General features: G+C 45.7%; 1 long non-coding RNA gene across 6 annotated transcripts; it reads left to right on the forward strand.

The window, feature by feature from the left end:
* The first annotated feature begins 1,243 nt into the window (after positions 1-1,243).
* Positions 1,244-4,126, forward strand: LOC136530446 (uncharacterized). 6 transcript variants are annotated; one of them, XR_010777789.1, is made up of 5 exons: positions 1,244-1,642; positions 1,757-1,797; positions 1,907-2,991; positions 3,314-3,441; positions 3,711-4,126. It is a non-coding gene; the product is annotated as an uncharacterized lncRNA (long non-coding RNA). The 6 variants fall into 6 exon arrangements; XR_010777791.1 differs by lacking the exon at positions 3,314-3,441 and having other exon boundaries at positions 1,907-2,138; positions 2,837-2,991; positions 3,711-4,125; XR_010777790.1 differs by lacking the exon at positions 3,314-3,441 and having other exon boundaries at positions 3,719-4,124.
* Positions 4,127-9,807: the final 5,681 nt, after the last annotated feature.

A 9,807-nucleotide genomic window follows, 5' to 3' on the forward strand; every position in this document is an offset into this window, starting at 1 on the left:
ATGACACGCTACATGCCTACATCCGACATCCTACTCGCATAATCTTTCCCATACACACGAAATAATAACATTCGCTGACGGCTTTTATGTAACTTCACTCGGGTTATACTCTCGTAGCCGTAGCCGCCCACCCACTCGACTCGAGGGGCGATCTTATTTGGATCACACAAGAGGACCGGATCAGAGACGGCAGAGTCAAAATCATGGTATTCCAAAGCTAGAAACATGCTCGCCGTCCCGAGACAAATCCATTGCTGTCAACCTTCTTTTATCTCGTTTTCTTCCTCTTTTTAATTATTAATTTAGCAATAAAGAAATTTTCTAGTGATCGCTATTGGGCCATGAAATGTAACCGTCCACCATCATCAGTTCGTCACCCTATGCCGTCGCATCCGATGGAACGGGGGCGCAGCGTCGGCCCAGTCCGGCGCAATATGAAACTCGCTCCTAGATTCCGCGTAACCAGAGCGTTTTGGTTCCTGTTTTGCTACTGTTCACGAATCCTGAGCATCCACGTGGGCTCGTGCGTGTGTGAGCGCCGAATTGGTTCCTGTTTAGTTACTGTTCACGAATCCTGAACATCCACGTGGGCTCGTGCGTGTGTGAGCGTCGATTTGGGCTCTCCCGATTAATTACGGCCTTGCGCCTAAAGATGGCAACGGGGAATTCCCCGTCGGAGGTTGCCTCCCCATCCCCGTCCCCGCGGGGAGAAAAAATCCCCGTCCCCGTCCCCGCCAAAGCTCACAGGGACAATTTCTCCCCCATCCCTGCCCCCGCGAGGGAAAAAATCCCCGTCGGGGATCCCCATCCCCGCATTTGTTCATCACCATTCAGGTTAATTCATCATCATTCACATGAGTTCATCGACACAATATTAGAGTACACCACGAATCACAATCCAAAAATAGCTAAATAGCAAGAAGCAGGATATTAATCATCACAAAGGTGTAGAACTAGGGTTATTGCTGTTATATATACTCAGAAGACATTGGGCCTTCGTGGGCTGGTTGGACCATCAGGAAAGAGAGCAAAGCCTGTATATAAACGGGGCGGGGATGCGGGTATCGGGGACGGGGATTGCTCCCCCAGACCCGTCCCCGCCAAACCCGACGGAGGACGTTTTCTCCCCGTTTAGATCCCCGTGGGGGCATATTTGACTCCATCCCCATCCCCTAATAGGGGAATTCCCCACGGGGAATCGGGGATCGGGTCCCCGTTGCCATCTTTACTTGCGCCGGTTACCTCTCGCTCTCTCCGCCAAAAAAAGAAAAAAGAAAATAAATCACACGGCACTGCGCCTCGCCATCTCCGTCCGTATTGCGTCCTCCTCCTCTCCCCCAGCTGAGGCGCTTCCTCTCCCCCGGCGGCGCTGGCCAGCCTTGCCTACGCCGCCACTGTCCGCACTTCTTCTTCCTCCTCCTCCTCCTCTCCCCCAGCTGCAGCGCTTTCTCACGCTCGGCGGCGGCTGCAGGCCTTGCCTACGGTTCCCCGCGGAACCAGGACGGAGAGGCAGTGACGGCGACGGCGCTTGGGTCGTCGGCAACCATGGGGCACAGGCGACGGTAGGAGCCCGCCCTCATCGTCATCTCCTCCAGCAAGCATGGGCTCCCCAACTCTACCTCGCCGTCTTCCTAGCACTAAGGTTCACGCCCCCTCCTCCTTCCCTGTCCGATCTTATCTTCTTGGACAGAAACTATGTTTGGTTAGGTCTTGGCTACTTGCCTCCACGTGATTTCCAATTTTCCATGTCCGACAGATGCACGAGTTCTCGAGGTGCAACATCCCCTTCTCTCCTAGGTGCCAGATCCCTTCCTCGCTCATTTGCTCTCCCTCCCTCCCTCCCTCCCTCCCTCCCTCACTCACTCACTCACTCAAATTTCCCCACACTGATTAGTTATTCTACTAGGGTTCGAGCAGCTCATGGTGCGAGAGGATGCACATATAGCCAATTGCACTCTATGCAGTTAAGTTCAGATGTCAGCCTGATATGGTCAGGCAAGGAACCACTGCCAATATGCAAATATGATACATGATGCCATTTTTTTATTTGATGCCCTCTCTCCCAGGCAGGCAGGTCCGCAGGTGGAGCATCGGTGGCAGCGTCCAAACCAATTCAGAGCCAATTCATAGAATCACCAGTAATTTTGTTTTCGCTGTTACATTACACGAAATTGATCTACGATTTTGATTCATTCTGTACTGTACTACTCTTTTATCTATTTATAATATATATATTTAAGCAGCAGGGAGAAACTCCTACTAATCCCTCAAAAAAAACATTACACGAGTCACTGCCCAGATCATCTTATCTGCCTCTCTGTGTTCTGACTATGATGAGTGTATGATTCTGATTGTTTTTTAGTGTAAATAATTTTGTGCAAAATTGATTTACATGTACTCTGTCAAACATCTATAGGTAACTATTTCGCTCTACGATTTCTCTGAATTTTGTGTGGAGTAATTATTTGGCTCTACTATGGCTTCTCTTTATTTGATTCTGTCATCCTGTGAAACATCTCAATGAGCCCATTTTATACATTGCTAGAGTGCAGTCAGCACTGCAAATTTACACTTCTCCATCTCTTTTTCCTGTCAGATTGTTTCATGTTCTCTGTTTTACCCTCTGTATGTATGGTTCTCATTGTGTTTTAGCATAAACAATATAGTACACAATTGATCTACAAGTAATTATTTGGCTCCAGGATTCCTCTATTACATTCACCTTATTTGGTTCCGTGAGACATCTATGAGTGCATTGTGTGAATTGCAATCAGCATCGAGACTTTTCTTTGGTTATCTATTTGCTGAGCAGAAAACTAAAACTGCTCTTTTGCAGAGGTGGACCTCCGTTTTTTCTCATACCTCTGAGTCCTGTTTTTCGATGTTCAGCATTAGGATATATGCCATCAGCATGGGCCATAGTTCATGTTTCTGATTACCCGTCAAGATTTGACATGCTGTGGACATGGTTGTAATCCTACGTACACAAAGGTAAAATCGTTCCTTCTGTGTGGTGCATCTCATAAGTTATGCCCATTTTCAAGTGTTGTTTTACTTAGCTTATTTGAACTAAACGGGTACCACATCGATATAGACCTCCATTATTTCGATCAAATTGGTGAGTCAAAAGTTCATTGTCGAAGACCATGTGCATTTAAGCTTGAGGGGATAGATTCTTTGTTCATTTTGTACCAATATCTGTTGTGTGTCAATTATTTCCTTCTTTCTGTATGACTTAAGTTACCTAGCCTAGCCACTTAGCCTACAATCAACAAATAAAATTTTGAAAGATTTTTCTCCCTGTGTCACGTAGGGACAGTGAAGCAAAATAGCTAGCACAGATAACCTTGGCACTACAACTGCATAATGGTCTGTGGACATGGATCATATCTTAGATGTTATGTAGGCTACACATGAACTGGATATAATTATCGCGCCAAGGTAAGTATCATGTGTGTTATCATAGACAGACAACCTTTGCACCTATGCCCTCAACTGAAAATGAATGATTGGCAACACAAAAATGGCTCTCTTTTTCTATTTGTGTCTTCTGATTCTTCCAAAATAAAATGCAGCAAGACCTGAATTACATGATATGAATTCAGAAATACAATGCATATCTCTATTTATATCTTATTTCATTTGATAATGATCTGTGCTAAACTACAGGATGGAAATACCACTATCTAATATCATTTTTTCTTGCGTAGGATTACAGGTTCATATACATGGCGATAGGTACGACAAGAATAGCTAAAATCATGATGTATAGTCAACAAAGATGATATTTCTTTTCTCTCAAAAAGGCACAAAGTCTTCTAGAATTGAAATGAATTGTGGATATATGTTAGAGGTAGGTGCAACTTCAATAGATGGTTTATGCAGCAACAACAGTACCAAACTAGGCTAAGATGAAGCCCTACAACGTACACTCTTTATCAATCACGTCAAGGCACTGAGTCCCATACTGTTATTAAGGTGTCAGTTGTAAAGGAGTAAGTTCTTCTGGTGATCAAAATTTTTACGTGCCTACAAAGTGATATATATCCTGTAATGCTAGGATTTTGATGTTTTCAGGATTTTGTATGTGACTGTCATGTTGTATCATACTTCATATGCATGTTTGATACATATATGTTTGTCTATTCATACGAAATCAACTGTTAGACTTTCGGATCATTGATTATAGGATTTGAGGGTTCCTATATCTAATTCTCTTAGGTGCCGCACTGGACCTCACCATGTGCGATGGTCTAGGTTTTAACGGGCTAGCCCACTCTGACCTATATGCGTTTCATCAGCCTCAAAACATAAATATAATTAATCAGGCCATTAGCATGACAAAGCAATGCGGGCGCGGCGAAGCGCGCCTCTCTTCCTAGTTGCAGTGAATGGTGAAAGCGGCGCAAGGACGATAGAAACGGGCTCTCATCCATGGAAGTATGGAACACAGGCGTGTTCCGCAGAGGAATAGATCGTCCGAGCTGGTGGGGACGAACTGCTGTCTTCTTCGAGGGAATTGGTTTGGTAAAGATAAAAACTAAAAAAAATGCCGCAAATCAAGACTTTTCAAACCTCGGGCTTTAATTCTGCACAAGAAATATTTGTTTCCCTTTGGTTTTGAATCAAAGTAAAAATAGCTTCGAATATAGGGCATGTCTTCGTTAGAGATTGTTTAAAAATTAAATCTCAAAAACTGAAGAACTTAAATTGCATTTGAGCACTTAAGACTCTAAATGACTTCGATAAACAAACTTGTCAACTACAAAGTCGTGCATAGCATTGATCGAAACTTTGGTACTAGCCATAACAACTTCCGAGGTTATTTGAAAGCTCTAAAATTCAATTTTTGAAAATTCTAAAATTCAAATTTTCAAAATCTGAGAACTCCAAAGCCGTATTTGGGATCGAATAGCTTCGAACCATAAACTTGTCAACTACGAATTGCAGTTCACATTGTGAAGTACAATTTCGGTATAGATCATGCCAGCATCCAATGTTGTTTCACGGTTCTAAATTTTAAATTTCAAAATCTAGAAACTTGAAATGAATTTTTGAAACACTAAACAGTTCAAATAAAAAACATATCATCTACATAACTGTAGATCCTTGAACTCTATAATTTTAGTATAAAATTTGTTTTCATCCAACTTTAGTTATAAATTATATTTTAAACAACTTTTTATAGAGGTGGCCCCCTTAATGGCCTGTTCATTTGTCCCCCTGTTCATTTGTCCCCAATCCAAATGGATTGGAGGGGACCGAGAGGGATTTTAACTTGCAGATGGTTCTTTTCAATCCATATGGATTGGGGATGAAACGAACATGACCTAAGAGTGCCAAATGTGTTAATTGATTTCCAGATCTAATATTTTTAAGGTGCGGCCTCTAAAAATAGCTATTTATAGAAGTCTGTCTAGAGGAAGTCACTTTAGACACACGTCTCTGTAAATGATTAGTAGAGTCTGCCGTCTATAGACTATAGACGGCCGCCCCTTTAAAGTTACAGAGAATGTCTTCTAAAGTCTTCTTTTAGGTAGCGGTACGTGCTGAGAAGGGTCCCACACTCCCATTACAAGTTCAGGAGCTTGATTCACCACCTGCAAATTAAAAAAAAAACATGCAAGACTAGAATTATCAGCAATTGTTAAAACATGAAACCATTGCTTTCTATTTTAGAAGTACTAACTTTGCGTTGTATACTGAGTTTATTAGAAGATAAATAAGCCTTAGGTACACTTAAGCACAAGGATTAATAAAGTAGATCAAACGTCCTTAATAACCTTTCTTTATTATGTATTGGGAGAGATGCAGATACAAGTTTTTGAAGTTCTAAAACAGCCTACGTTTAAAGAAGAGAATGCTAAAACGGTCAACATGTAGAAGCAGCAAAAAAAGTTACTTCACTGACATGATGCAATGACCAGAGAAATCAAACATCAACATGATTTGTATATAAGATTTTATGAACAAATCAAACATTAACATGATTTGTATACAAAATCTGATGAAACATGATAGCCTAAGCATCTCCAAGAGTCTTTCTAAAATTTACTCTCTAAATCATCATGTGGAGAGTCATTTGAATGCTTGCTGCTCAAACGACGTCATATATATATATATATATATATATATATATATATATATATATATATATAGAACTACTACTCTGTAGCTGGCTACAAAATAACTTATTCCGTGGCTACTTTGAGTTACGATAATTACTATGTTAATTTACGAGATTATAGTAACTTCTTACTAAGTGGTTTACTATAACATTATGGTAAATATCCCCATGTGTTACAGTAACCCAACTATCGTAAATATGTATTGACATTATCGTAAATTAGTATATAAAATTATCGTAAATGGAGGTGGCTACAGAATAACTTATTTTGTAGCTGGCTACTGAATATACTCTGAATATAAACAGAGCAACATAGCTTAACTTAAAATTGATGACGTAGACTGCAATATATATATATATATATATATATATATATATATATATATATATATATATATATATATATATATATATATATATATATATATTGCAGTCTACGTCATCAATTTTAAGTTAAGTTATGTTGCTCTGTTTATATTCAAAAGTAGTACTTGGCATGTGCTGGGGAGCGGGCATATAGAGAGTGTCGGGGACCTAATATCGGGGTACCCAATGAGGTGGAACTAATAACCATCGAACGTTGACGCTTTCGGTCAGACAAGAATGCTACTACGCTTTTTGCCCGAACGACAGAAGCTTGGTTCCGCCTCGCTCGACCTCCGAGGGCTAGACTCCGCCTCGCTCGACGGCTGAGGGCTGACTCCGCCTCACCCGACGGCTGAGGGCTGGCTCCGCCTCGCCCAACGTCTGAGGGATGGCTCCGCCTCGCCCGACGACTGCACCCTTCTCCTTCATGATGACGAGCACAGGGTATGACAGGATATTCGAGTCAACCGTAGTACCGAGGATCATGCCCTGCACGTCTGTAGGAAGGTACCGTCAGGATACGATGGGACAGGCGCTTTAAGCCCTTTCCGACCTAACAGAGCCCAAACAGTGTTGTAGGCGTCGACTTTTGTCCTACAGTGTTGTAGGCGTCGCCATCAGCCTTCGGGCGCGGATACTAACACAGGCATACGACAACCACTACAATCCAAGGAAGAACTCACATCATCTACAATAACAGCGTATAGTCATTTCTCCGTCTACTCCCCGCAGAGTCATGGCTCGGTGCCCTGACACACCACACCGTCCGCCGGGGGAGGATGGGACATGACCACTCCCTGAGACGAAGCTAGAGCCTAGCCCAATTAGGATCAACAAAACACGCTATCCCTGCGCGTGGTCTGCCATGTCAGCAGGGCAGACTCAAGGGAAAAGGAAGACCCGGCACCCTCGAAGGACCTTCTCTACCTTTGGTTTTTTCCTCTTTCTCCCATCTGTAACCCCCGCTCCCCCCTTGGTCTATAAAAGAGAGGGCAGGACGCCCCACTAAAGGGACGGATCGATTCCACACACAACACACACCCAAGCAGCAACCGAGCTCTTGGCGTCCTTTCAACATTTTCATCAGAGACTTGGGATCTGTCACTCTCTCAATTGTTTGTACCTCTTACTACGAACCTTTTTCGGTACTAATAACACGAGCAGCAGCAAACTGGACATAGGGACATTCTGCCCAAACTAGTATAAACCTTGTGTCATTTAGTACATCATCCGAGCCTAATGTGCAACAATTATAAATTTACTAGTTGGTGTTTGTTCGAAACACCAACAGTTGGCGTGCTAGGTAGGGGCCTTTGCGCGTTCCAAATCAAGCCTCGGATGGCTAGCCATGCAATCAGCTAGGTCCCGAGTGCACACGTGCGTTTCGGTGACTTGGACTTCATCGTCACGGTGGGAGGAGAGTTGACGTTGGCCCACGCCACCATCTAGTCTCTCCTCTCCATCGGCTTCAACTATGGGAGGCTTGAGCGCTAGCCCGGTGTCTTTCTTGGACCCCAGCCGTCCAGGGAGGACCCGCACCGCCTCACCCTCTCTCCGGAACACTCCGCACGGAGCGCCCCGATGGTGCTTCCATTCGGTCTCCGCAACGCCACAACGACCGTTAGTCACCTTGTGGCACTACGCACGATCCTGTCCCCCGCAAACAATGAGTTCGTGGGGATGATCGAAAGCATCACAGAATCCCTCCACGGCCTCCTCGTGGAGGAGCCGGGGTCAGACTCTGGCTCTGACTTGAGTAGGGGAAGCCATCACCCCTCCTGAGAATGTTTCATGGCAGGTACCCCTGAGGGACACGTCGAGAGCATCTCCGCGGAGGAGGCTACCCCGACAGGCAACCCTAGTGATGGAACCGAAGGGGGGACGGCGACCCCACCTCGCGTAGGGGTGGAGCAGCTAAGAGCCCAAAAGCGGGAGATCGATGGAGCCGAACTCACGCTTGTGCGGGAATATGCGGAGGTCGATCGAGAGATCAAACGCCGTGGATACGGTGGGCACGCACGCGCCATGGCCCATGATGTGAATCAAAGGATCATCGCCGACGATGAAACCCTTCCTCACTTCGCTAGGGAAAGCCATAACATTGCCACCACAACGACCTTGCTCCATGGCCTTCCAGAGGCCGCAACGCCCAAGGATCGTCGGGCCCACCATGAAATTCGCATGTTGCTCGAGCGTGCGGCGACGCAGCAGGCGGAAAGCTCGTTGTCTCAGCGATGCGAGCTCAACACCAGCCAATGCACGCCCTCGGTGCATCCTGCCAGAGACGCATTAGTCCATCAGGCACCACAAGGCGGCAGGCAGCGCACTACAATCCTGATACATCAATGTCTCGGCCGCAACCGCGACGCACGCAGCAGCCTCGACGCCCGTAGACACACCTATATAGACCCAAGGGAAGGAGCCCACCACGGCTATCATCCTCGTCGCGGCGGATGCTACGACGGTGGCGAGGACCGGAGCCCAAGCCCTGGCCTGCTAGGGCCTTAGACCTTCAGCCAGCACATCCTCAACGCTATGTTCCCGCCAAGGTATCGACCACCTACCAATATCTCTAAGCACTCTGGGGAGACAAACCCCGGACTTTGGCTTGAAGACTATCGACTTGCCTATCAAGCCGGTGATGCGGATAATGATGACTCCATTATCCGCAACCTTCCACTATTCTTAGCCGATTCAGCATGAGCGTGGTTGGAACACCTGCCGTCCAACGCAATCTAGAGTTGGGCAGATTTGAAGGAGATCTTTGTGGGAAACTTCTAGGGCACATATAAGCGCCCTAGGAACACATGGGACCTCAAGAACTGCCATTAGAAGGCTAGTGAGACCCTCTGCGGGTACATCCGGTGCTTCTCCCGATAGTGCAACGAGCTCCCTAACGTCGTCGACGTCGACGTGATAGGAGCCTTCCTATTCAGGATGACCTACGAGTCGTTGGTTCATAAGCTAGGACGCAAGGGCCCGTGAACCACCAAGGAACTCCTAGACATCGCCACCAGCCACACCTTAGGAGAAGAGGTGGTTGGAGTGATCTTCGATCGCCTCAAGGGCAAGGCAAGGCGGGATGAGGGTGCCGGTGAAGGCACCTCCAATCGTTTCGCTAAAAGGAAGAATAAGAAGCAACAGCGCGAGGACTCGCTTGTGGCCGCTGTTGACCTCAAGGGTGGTTGGAAGCCCACGGAGGGCACTCCGAACCACTTCGAAAAATTACTCGAGGGGCCATGCCTGAACCACACCTTTCCTATTAAGCATCTGCTCAAGGACTGTAGCCTCATACGGTAGTTCTTGTCCAGAGG

Source organism: Miscanthus floridulus, chromosome 2 (assembly GCF_019320115.1).
Source record: "Miscanthus floridulus cultivar M001 chromosome 2, ASM1932011v1, whole genome shotgun sequence".
In the NCBI taxonomy this organism is placed as follows: domain Eukaryota; kingdom Viridiplantae; phylum Streptophyta; class Magnoliopsida; order Poales; family Poaceae; genus Miscanthus; species Miscanthus floridulus.